A 10,861-nucleotide genomic window follows, 5' to 3' on the forward strand; every position below is an offset into this window, starting at 1 on the left:
CCCAGGGAATCAATGACAAGCCAGTAGGACTAAACCGTGAGGTTTACAGGGTCACAGGTTAGAAGGACAATGTACCAAAATAGGTTACGTTTCTGTATGCTAGCAGTGAGCCACTGGAAGTACATACCACACATGATGGCATCAAAGTCCATGAAATATTAGGGATGCATATAAGAAAATCTGTGTAAGATTTGTACACTGAGAAGCTTAAGACGCAACTGAGACATTAAAGATCACCTGATGTAGAAAAATGGAGACATTGTAAGAGGAAAAATGAACTCTTTGCCCCTCTGCTCTCACACAGCCTCTGACACCAGATACTGGAAGGTTTCCCGCACACCAAGCAGTTCTCCAGGCGACACCAGCTGGGTGTCCTGCAGCCTCATCTGCACACTCTCCACCTGGAGTTCCATCAGCTCCTGCCGGGTCGGGGCCCAGTCCCACACGTCTATGCCCCCTTCAGATTCCAGGTGCAAGTAGTGGGCCGGCATCTCTCCTTCATTTTGCTGTTTTCTTCCCTTCCCCTGTCACTGACGTCAGCTGTACTTCTGACTGATAGTCTATTAAACGAGGCTCGTACTTCCCACTCCTTGGGTTTCATTAATTTGCTAGTGTGGCTCACAGAACTCAGGAAGATGCTTTGTTACGTTTAGTCATGTGTTATAAAGGACATTACGAATAATACAGGTGAACAGGTCGGTAGAGTGAGGTATGGGGAGAGGCGCAGAGCTTCCGTGCCCTCTCTGGACACACCACCCTCCGGGAGCCTCCGTGTGTGTAGCTCTGAACCCTGGCCTTATTTATGGGTTTTTGTGGAGGCTTCGTTACAGAGGCATGATTGATTACACCACTGGCTGTTGGGAATCCACTCACCCTTTGGCGCCTCTCCCCTCCGAAGTTGAGGGGTGGGACTCAGAGTCCCAACCCTCTCATCCCGCCTCGGTGTTTCGGATGACCACCCTGTCTGAAGCTGCCTGGGGGCTGCCAACCGGCAGTCAGCTCATTAGTTCACAAAAGACTCTCTTCTCCCCCCAGATAAAGAGCTGCATGTATGTCAGGGAACGGAAAGACCAAATATGTATTTCAGAGTATCATAAAGGTACTGTGTTCTTGTATTGGAAGATTCATTATTGTTAAGATGGCAGTTTGCTCAAAGTGACCCAAATATTTCACATAATCCCAATCAAAGTCCCAGCAGAAAGTGATGAACCGATCTCTAAAATTTCTTTTTTCTTTTTTGATATGGAGTCTCGCTCTGTTGCCCAGGCCGGAGTGCAATGGCATCATCTCGGCTCACAGCAACCTCTGCCTCCCAAGTATCTGGGATTACAGTCTCATGCCACCATGCCTGGCTACTATTAGTATTTTTAGTAGGGGTGGGGTTTTGCCATGTTGACCAGGCTGGTCTTGAACTCCTGACCTCAGGTGATCCACCTGCCTCAGCCTCCCAAAGTGCTGGGATTACAGGTGTGAGCCACTGTGCCTGGTTGACAATTCTAAAATTTCTATGGGAATATAAAGCACCTGTAAATTGTTATAGCAATAACAGTTTAGAAAAAGAACAAGTTATAGGGCTTACACTGGCCAATTTCAAGACACATTGTAAATTGCATAAATTGAGACAGTGTGGTATTAAGTGTAGACATCCGTAAATCAGTGGAACACAGTAGAAAGTTCAGAAATGATTTAAGAATTCAGCGTTGATGGTTGTCAAAAGTGTCAAGGTAATTCAGTGGGAGAAAGAGTCTTTTCACCAGGCGTGGTAAACCAGTAGGCTGTTTGTGGCGAGGATGAGCCTTAACACCTGCCTCCTGCTGGACACAAGATTTAACTCAAATGATGCATAGACTTATGTGTGAAAGTCACAAACTGTAGAAGCTAGGGTTTGGCAAAGAGGTCTTACGATACAGCGAGCATGAACCATACATGAAAAAAATTGATAAGTTAGACTTCATCAAAATTGAAAACCTCTGCTCTCAAAAGACACAAAATGAAAAGACAGACTATAGACTAGGAAAATATTTGCGAGATATTAACATGTATCTGACCAAAGACGCACTCCAGGATACAGAAAGAACTCTTACGAATTAGTAAGATTACCATAGCTTAAAAAATGGTCAAAAGACTTTTAACAGATACTTTATTATTTATGTATTTATTTTTTTGGAGATGGAATCTCACTCTGTTGCCCAGGCTGGAGTACAGTGGCACGATCTTGGCTCACTGCAACCTCCGCCTCCCAGGTTCAAGCAGTCCTCCAGCCTCAGCCTCCCAAGTAGTTGGGGTTCCAGGCATGCACCACCACGCCTGGCTAATTTTTGTATTTCAGTAGACACAGGTTTCACCATATTGGCCAGGCTAGTCTTGAACTCCTGACCTCAGGTGATCTGCCTGCCTTGGCCTCCCAAAGCACTGGGATTACAGGTGTGAGCCACTGCACCTGGCCTGCTTTTCACAGCTTTTCACAGATACTTTACAAGAGAAGGTGTACAAATGGTAAATAAGGACATGAAAAGATGGTCAACATTGTTAGTTATTAGGGAATGCAAATTAAGACTGTAATCGCCCAACAGGGTTCTTCTTGCTGCCCAGAAAGGCAACGTGCCGAGAACGGCAGGTGTGGCAGCAGAGAAGGAGTTTAATGACTGCAGAGCCAGCCAAGGGAGGTGGACGGGAGGTAACTCTCACATCTGTCTGCCTGAGAATTCAGAGGCGAGGGCTTGAGGGCGTTTTGGCGGGCAGTGGCCTAGGGAGTGGTGAGTGCTGATTGGTTGTGTTGGGGATGCAGTCACGGGGTGTCAGGACTGTCTTCATGCAGCTGAGTCAGTTCCTGGGAGATGGGGTCACAGGTCCCGGTGGCATCTCTCGATCTGCTGAAATGCTAAATCTGAAAAATATCTCAAAGACCAGTTTTTTAGGTTTTGCAGCAGTGATGTCTGCAGGAGCCGTTAGGGAAGTTCCGAATCTCACAATGTCTGGTTACGTGACTCCAGGCAGCAGGCACTGTAGAAGAGCAAGCTAAGTCAGCAGGGAAGGTCGTGGCTTAACCGGGCCTGTTCTTTAGCAAAGTTCAGGCCCCTGTAGTAATGCCGGTCTTAGGAATGCGACCTTAATCTCCAAACAGAGAGGGAGTGTCAGTTTTCCTTGCTTTGAAGCTTAACTATAAACTAAATTCTTCTCATAGTTATCTTGGCCTCTGCATTAGAATAAGAAAAAAAAAAAAAAAAAAAAAAAAAAAAAAAAAGGATTGCTCCTATGAGGTTAGAAGCAAGATGGAGTCAGTAATGTAGATTTCTCTCAGTACTTAAAATTCTGTAAAGATGGTTTCAAGACCGCAGTGAAATACCACTGTGTACCCAACAGAATGGCTAAAATTAAGCAAATTGACCATCCTGACTGCTGGCAGAGATGCTGAGCAGCCAGGCCTGTCAAACGTTGCCCCTGGGAGTAGGAAATGGTGCGGCCACTTTGGAAGTGGTTTGGTAGCTTTGTACACACTTACGGTATGACCCGGCAGTTCCATTCCTTGGTATTTAACCCAAGAGAAAATGTGACCTCACGAAGATTTGTACAGGAATGTTTGTAAGAGCCTTATTCTAACAGTCTGGGAGCAGGAACAACTCAGGTGCTTGTCAGCAGGTGAAGGGGTGTGTGGACCGTGGCGTCTCCACGCAATGTAACACGCGGCATCGGCTGTGCTTGGAATCATGAACGAATCTCTCTTGCTGAGTGAAGGAAGCCACAGTTACTGAGTTTATACTTACTATACCATCCCATTTATTTGAACTTTTAAAAAAGGTAAAACTGAGCAACAGTGACAAAAAGCAGGTCAGTGATCCCTGGAGTCTTGTGCTGGGATATGTTTGGGGCCTTATGGGGTGCTACCTTTTGACGTGATGGAGGTGACAGCTGCACAGGTGTACATGCAGCAAAGCTCTTGACACTGCTGTTGTGAAACGGTTCACGTGTGTGATTATACCTCACTCAAGCTGGCCTGTCAACAGCAAGCGGTCCGCTGTTCGGATTAGCTGTGAGGGGAAGGAAAATTCCTTAGTGGCGACTTGGACTGAATTGGAGAGTGGCCTGGGGGTGCTATTTAAAGCCAGCCTTCATCTGGGGAGGGACCCATCCCCTGAGTTTATGGAAGGCCTAAGACAATGGCTGCCTGGACCTCCTGAGTCTTTGGCACATCACATGAGTGCTTTGAGGAGTGGCAGCACGTGGGGTCAGGTGTAGGCTGCAGGGGGTCAAGGAGTTTCACATTTGATTAAAAGCAGAACAAGCTACGTGAATGCAAACGAATGGAATGAAAAGTGGAACGTGGTCTTCCTTTCCTTCCCTCCCTGGTGACCTCTCTCAGGGCTGAGTGCCCCGTGTCACAGCTTCCTGGCCATCACTTAGGGCTGGGTGCCCCGTGTCACAGCTTCCTGGCCATCGTCACCTGTGTTCTCATTACTCCTGGGGAACTGTTCCAGAACAGAACTGACTGCCCCGGAGGCGGGCGGCAGGGCATGCTGTGCTTGGCCCCAGTTCGTCTTTCTAGGCAATGCCTGATGAGTTTCTTGTGTATTGTTCTGGAAATGTGTGTGCATACAAGCTCTTTATGTACTCCCATCACCTTTTAAAATTGGGGCTCCTTCCACAGTTTTATTCTGCAACTATTTTCACTCAGTTTTTGACAGTTTTTTGGCACCAGCACAGGCTGGTCTGCTGAACTACTTTAAAGAGTGCAGACGGACTCAGACTCCAGCAGCCCCTGTTGATGGACACTTAGGGTGTTTCCAGCTTTTTCCCCCAATTAGCCATGCTATGCTGGTTGGGTAAATTCTTAAAAGCAGAATTTTTAGTTTAAAAGAGATGTGCATTTGAGACTGATAGCTGGTGCCGTACCGCCCTCCCGGAAAGCATGACTGCTGTGCGCTCCCGTCACGGCATGTGACTGCCGTCACCTAATTGGGGTGGTGTGCTTTCAACGTTTCTAGAGAGATTCACCTCGAAGTCACAGTACGATGAGGAGAGCAGGCATCTTCAAAGGCTTGGCTTTTCAGAAATGTCATTTAGCAGCTCCCACTGAGGGGGACCCTATGAAATAGGAAGGGAGTGGGTGTCAAGTCCTGCAGCCAAACCCCCACTTCAGGGAGGAAATCATTTGCTCGTGGCCAAGATGCCGCTGTTTTTGGTTCCTTGCCCGTCCTGTTGTGCCTGAATCTGGCCTCGTTTCCCACCCCGCCGGCTGGGCGTTGTACCTGTCAGCAGGGCCAGGCCTGAGGGGGGCTGAGGAGGGCTGCAGAGGAGGCTAGACTGGGGAGGTGGAAGGTGGGCATTGCCAGCTCAGAGGCCTGGCAGCTGTGCCCACCTGGAACTGCTGACCCATCCTCTGGAGTCAAAGCCGGGCACCTGTCCGTGCTGACCTGGACATTTTCCCAAAAACATCTATAGACTGGCCAGATGACAAGTCTCAGGGCCCAGCTTCCCTGATGTGTGAGGCCAATTAGGAGGACAGTGAGGGGATGCATGATTTTCCTCCAAGGAAGGGTCTAATTGACCAGCCTGGACACTTTTATTATCCTAGTTACTGTGCGCGTGATTTGTAATTACCCGGCTGTTGCGTTGATCAATACCAGACGCCCTGGTAGTGCTTGGGAAGGTGGGCGACTGTCAGGTATGTTGGTCCCTTTTAATTGGCGCCAATTTGATTTTCTTCGGGGCATGGGAGGAGGAGGGGAGAAGCGTTTGGCCTTCTGGGTACTTGTGTGAACGCAGCCCTTTCTTATGGGCCTGCATGCCGGATGCCTCGGGGTCTGGGCCTCGTTACCCCTTTTGGTTTGTTCATTTGTTCACTCATTTGTTCACCATGAGCTGCTCTCGTGGAGCCCATAATCTGGAGGGAGAAGGATGCCCCAGGCCTGTGTGTCTGGTGTGCAGGTCCCAGGCCCCTGGAGCTGGAGAGTGGCGAGCGTGCTTCCCTCCAGAGGTGCAGGCCAGGGCGGGGTATGGGCCAGGTTCCCAGCTCCATCCTCGTCCGGAGCTACAGGCCGAGGCGGGACATGGGCCGGGTTCCCAGCTGCATCTGAGCACGGTGCCTGCCATCTCTCCTCCTCTCAGCCCCAGCTCCTGCTGTGGCTGAGTCCTGGCCGCTTTCTGCCTTGGGGTTGTGTTGGTTTTCCGTCAACTCCTCCTCTTAATCCTGAGCTTTGTGAGTTAAGAGCCGGGGTGTCCCTTTAGCGCCCCTGTGCCGGGCGTGCAGTAGGCACGTGCTGAGCCTTTGAAGAGTGGAGGATTGAGCGAGGGCGTCTCTGTGCCTTGCAGTTGGTGGTGATGTATCAGCTGAGCCTCCAGTGCTCTTGGCTGCTGTGACAGGACCCCCTGGGGTTACTCGAACTGCACTATCCCAGCGAGACCCCCAAAGCAAGGCCAGCAGAGAGCTTCCTGACAGCTGCCTTACTTTGGAGATGGCCCTGGCTGGGGTGCAGCCTGTGTGCCTCTCCGCTCCCTTGTAAAGCTTCAGATGGGTGTTCCCAACAGCGCCGACAGGCTCACGCTGCCCTGTTGGACTTCATTCCAGGTTGGGTGGGGCCGGCTGGAGACTGTCAGAGTCTGGGGGCGGTGCTGTGGGTGTTGGAACCCCGTAGGGAGAGGCGAGAGAAGTGCTTCCCCGAAGAGACCGCGGGGCTCCACGCCGGCATGTGCCTGGCTGCACAGACAGCTGAGTGCCCCGCGGCGTGTCTGGGTGGGAACGCTCTGGGTCTCACCTGGTCTCGGAGCACTTTTTGGGGCTTTTCTCCAAGCTTTGTAGATACGGCTCTTTTACTTCTAGGCCTCTTTTTAAATTGATTTTAAAAGTCTAAGGCTAGATAGTGACAGGCTTTAGACAAGTCTGGCTACTGTAGGTTCCAGGATTTATTTTAGAGGAGGCAGTGGCATCCCCGGTGGTTTCTAGGCTGGTTTTTACTCATGGGTGCTTACTGGGGTCCTGTTATGTGCCGGCCCCTCCTTGTGGGCTAAGGGCTCCCAAGGTGTCCAGGTCCCTACTTTTACAGGTAGAGTAGGGGGTGCCCTGGCCTGGAATGGAGGAAGGGTCTGGGCAGCTTTGTGACAGGGCTGGTAGGAGGGGGATTTTGACAGGCGACTTGAAGCCAGCGCCAGCCAAGGGCCAGAGGCAGAGAAGCTGAAGGCCTCCCGTGGGCAGCCCACCACGGCCTGCCCTTCTCTCCGAGGACTTCCCAACAGTGCCATGGCCTTTGGAGGGCTAGGGTCTCAGGCAGGCTACGGACAGCTCCACAGCTCCTACCCGACACTCTTCAACGTCAGCTTTGGGGCTGTGAGGTGTGACCTCTACAGGATCACCTGCGGTCACTCCCTACGGCCAGCTGTAGCTGTCATTTGTGTCAGGAGCTGCTGGTCTTGCCTGGACCACTCACCTTCCCACCCTTCACCCACCCTGCATGGCCTGGGTTCTTGGGAGGAGCAGGAGATCCTGAGCTGTTGAATTCCTGGAACCTGTGGTCAGGCGGCATCCGTATCCCGCTCCTCCCAGCCCCTGGACGCTTCTCACTGGTGTGGCCTCCTGGAAACAGGTGCCCTGATTCTGCTGGACAGGCAGGAGGGGAGGCTGGGCTGAGGAGTGGACCGGCCTTTTCATGCTCAGTGGCTGCGGGGGGCCGTGTGCATGAAGCAGGTGGTCCTCGCGGTAGTGCCGTTTGTGCAGAGCCGTGTTGGGGACAGCGGGCTTGTGTTAACAGAAGTGCTGTGAGATGATCACTTCCTCACGAGCCAGTCAGCACCAGCCTGTGGGGCGGCTGATGTGGACTCAGTGATCTGACTTTCCTGGCTTTTGTTTAATGATGTTTCCACTGTTACCCAGGTGCAGAGCTCTGACCTCCCATGGTCAGAAGTACTGTGTGCGTGTCTCATCTGGGCAGCATGCAGAGACCTTTGCTGGCAGCTGTGTGTGGACCCTGGGACTCTGTTACATGGCCGGGTGCTGAGGGGCAGGGGTCCGAGCCAGGCCAGCAAGCCTTCCTTAGACCCCCTGTGTGCAGGCCTGGTGCCCAGTGTCGGGGACCCAGTGGAGAACAAGATCAGGCTGTTGCCATGAGACTTTCGTCTGGTGGGGAGTCCTGAGAAGGACGTAGATGAGGTGGGGAAGAGGTTCCAGGTGAACGCAGGTGTCCACCCCGCATTCCAGGGTGGCAGGTGGCCCGGGGCAGGTGTGGAGTGGTTGGGTGGGCGCCCTGCGTGCTATGTTAGTGTAGGGTGGTGCACACCTGGCCGGCAGGCCTTGCTTCCGCTCTTCACCCTCCACCTGTCGAGGGTGTGCCCTGGGAGTGGGTGGAGGATGATGGGCATGCGTGGGAAGAGCTCTGAGATCCTTGGCCTCATGGAGAGCGTTGGGCAGTTATGCGTCCCCTGCCCTTGGGCCTTTATGAGTGTGGCTTCCTGGAACTCTGGGGGATTTGTCCCCAGTGACTGCAGGGGGCTCTCCTATCCCTTTCATTCAAGCTCCACTGTCTGCCCTAAGCTGGGGACTGGTCCAGCTGACCTGGACGGTGCGGCACATGGGCCCTGCCGGTCAGCGTGGTGTTGGGAAGCACTTGGGTGGGTGGTGGGTTGGGTTGTGGTCTTACCGCAGAGCCTGGGCTGCAGCTGAGAAAGCCGTCTCCTAGGACCAGGACTCTGGGTTTGGGAGGCTGGCGGTCTTGGCCCAGCAGTTCAGCGGCTGCCCGGTGTGTCTGCCTGGCCTGGCCCTCGTCTGGTTGCTGCCGTCTGGGAGGCACTTCTGCCCTTGCCCAGGCGGGGCACTGCGGGGGCGAGGATGCGGCGTGGAAGACTGCTGATTCAGGAATCGAAACTCCAGGGGCATCCGTGTAGCAGAGTGATTCTAAGATGATTAAGAAAACCATCGATGATTTAAAGAAAGTGTTCACTGCAGTCCTTATTGAGTGATTTGCCACGTGCAGGGCATGTGGGGGTGGCACACCGGGCTGCAGACATCCTTCATGACAGCAGGCAGGGGACCTCCTAGGAGTCTTGGCTGTGACAAGTGAGGTGTGAGGGCTAGAGAGGTGAACGTGTGGAATCTGTGACCCAGAAGTAGCACACTCCTTTCTTGGAAAGCAGTTAGGTATTCCATTCCTTAGTCCATATGCCGTCGTTTAAAACGGCCAAAACCAGAGGCCTAGAGAATGTACCTGGAAGATGCAGTGAGACCATTTCTGATCCTTGTGGCCTTTCCGGGGCTCAGTTTCCTCGCTTTGGAAAGGCCATTTTGGCAGAGGTCTGCTGTGAGGCATCTCCCTGCAGGTGGAATTTCCGGGGCTCAGTCTCCTTGCTTTGGAAAGGCCGTTTTGGCAGAGGTCTGCTGTGAGGCATCTCCCTGCAGGTGCAATTGGGGTTGTGCGTCTTTCTCAGGCTGGCATCACACAGGCCCCAGTGCACTCTGGCAAGGCTGGGAGGACTGTGACGGGGGCACCCGCTGCCTGCCCTCAGCCTGTCGGGCCCCACAGCGCGTCTCTCTGCGGACTGGTCGCCGGCTTCCTGTGGCCTGTGTGTCCTGGAGCTTTGGAACCCTGTTCGGTAGCTCAGAGCTCGTGAGCCCAAAGGGCAGGGGCCTGGTTCCTCGCCCATCCTTGCCCAGCCTGATGGCCCATGCCTGTGGACTGTACGTGGGCACCTGCTTTAACCCCTGCAGGAGTAGGGGCCACCAGGAGCATGTGGCTCTGGGCCTCCCTGGTAGAGTCACTCACTGGCAGGAGAACTGAGTGGGACCCACCAGGCAGTGTCTGTCTCATGGACGCCCGTGGACCTGCAGCCTGGAGAGGGGGCCTGAAGTGTGTTCCGCGCTCTTGACCCCCAGGAAGCACTGGCCTCTGTTGAAAGCCTCCTGCCGCAGAGCGCTGTTGCTCTCCCGGATGGACGGCCGTGTGGGCTCCTTGCTCCAGCGATGCCAGTGCTCCTGCTGCTGTGTGTGGCTGGCTCCCCTTTGTCTCAGCCCTGGGCTTAGAGCAGGCCAGGTGCTCAGGCAGTGCTTTTGTTGATTGAAGGGGGGTGTGTACCTGGCTGCAACCTGTGGAGAGTGTGAATGGCTGGCAGAAGCCAAGGCGGGCTCTTGGGAGATGAGAGCAGGCGGCCGGCCTGGAAGTTTCTGTGGGGCTGGTCAGCTCCAGCTAGCTCTTCCTGGCACAGATCCACGCTGGGCTGGGTGCCATGGCTCACACCTGTAATCCCAGCACTTTGGGAGCCTGAGGTGGGAGGATCGCTTGAGCCTGAGAGTCCAAGGCCAGCCTGGGCAACACTGTGAGACCCCACCTCTATTTTAAAAAATAAAAATATAAAGATGGGATCATGGCGCAGGGGCAGCAGAAGTTCCAGGCGCACAAGCCCGCAAAGAGCAAGACGGCAGCGGCGGCCTCTGAAAAGAATCGGGGCCCGAGAAAAGGCCGTCGTGTTATCGCTCCCAAGAAGGCGCGCGGTGTGCAGCAGCAAAAGCTCAAGAAGAACCTAGAAGTCGGGATCCAGAAGAAGATCGAACATGACGTGGTGATGAAAGCCAGCAGCAGCCTGCCGGAGAAGCTGGCACTGCTGAAGGCCCGTGGCACTGCTGAAGAATGGGGCGGCTGCCGCCACCTACTCTGAGACGCCTTCCTGAGGACGCTGGCCCCAGCGCAGGCCAACACCCCATCCCCTACCTCCATATGGGATCTTACAAGTGATCCCACAGGCTGCACTGTCAGGAAGAGGACCCGTCCCCCAGCACTGGGCTTCATCTAGAACTTGAGTGGGGGCCAAGGGTGCTGAGAACCCAGCAGTGACCAGGAAGATACAGTCACCAACTTCATCTGTCCCCATGCCCCTTCCCAGG

The 10,861-nt window shown here is 53.6% G+C and overlaps 1 pseudogene across 1 annotated transcript; it reads left to right on the forward strand.

Moving 5' to 3' along the window:
- Positions 1 to 10,344: 10,344 nt before the first annotated feature.
- LOC105537353 lies at positions 10,345 to 10,855 on the forward strand (annotated as a pseudogene). The gene has a single exon (XR_001005700.1). The product of XR_001005700.1 is annotated as a leydig cell tumor 10 kDa protein homolog pseudogene (transcript).
- Positions 10,856 to 10,861: the final 6 nt, after the last annotated feature.

Source organism: Mandrillus leucophaeus, unplaced genomic scaffold (genome assembly GCF_000951045.1).
Source record: "Mandrillus leucophaeus isolate KB7577 unplaced genomic scaffold, Mleu.le_1.0 Scaffold171, whole genome shotgun sequence".
Lineage (NCBI taxonomy): Eukaryota > Metazoa > Chordata > Mammalia > Primates > Cercopithecidae > Mandrillus > Mandrillus leucophaeus.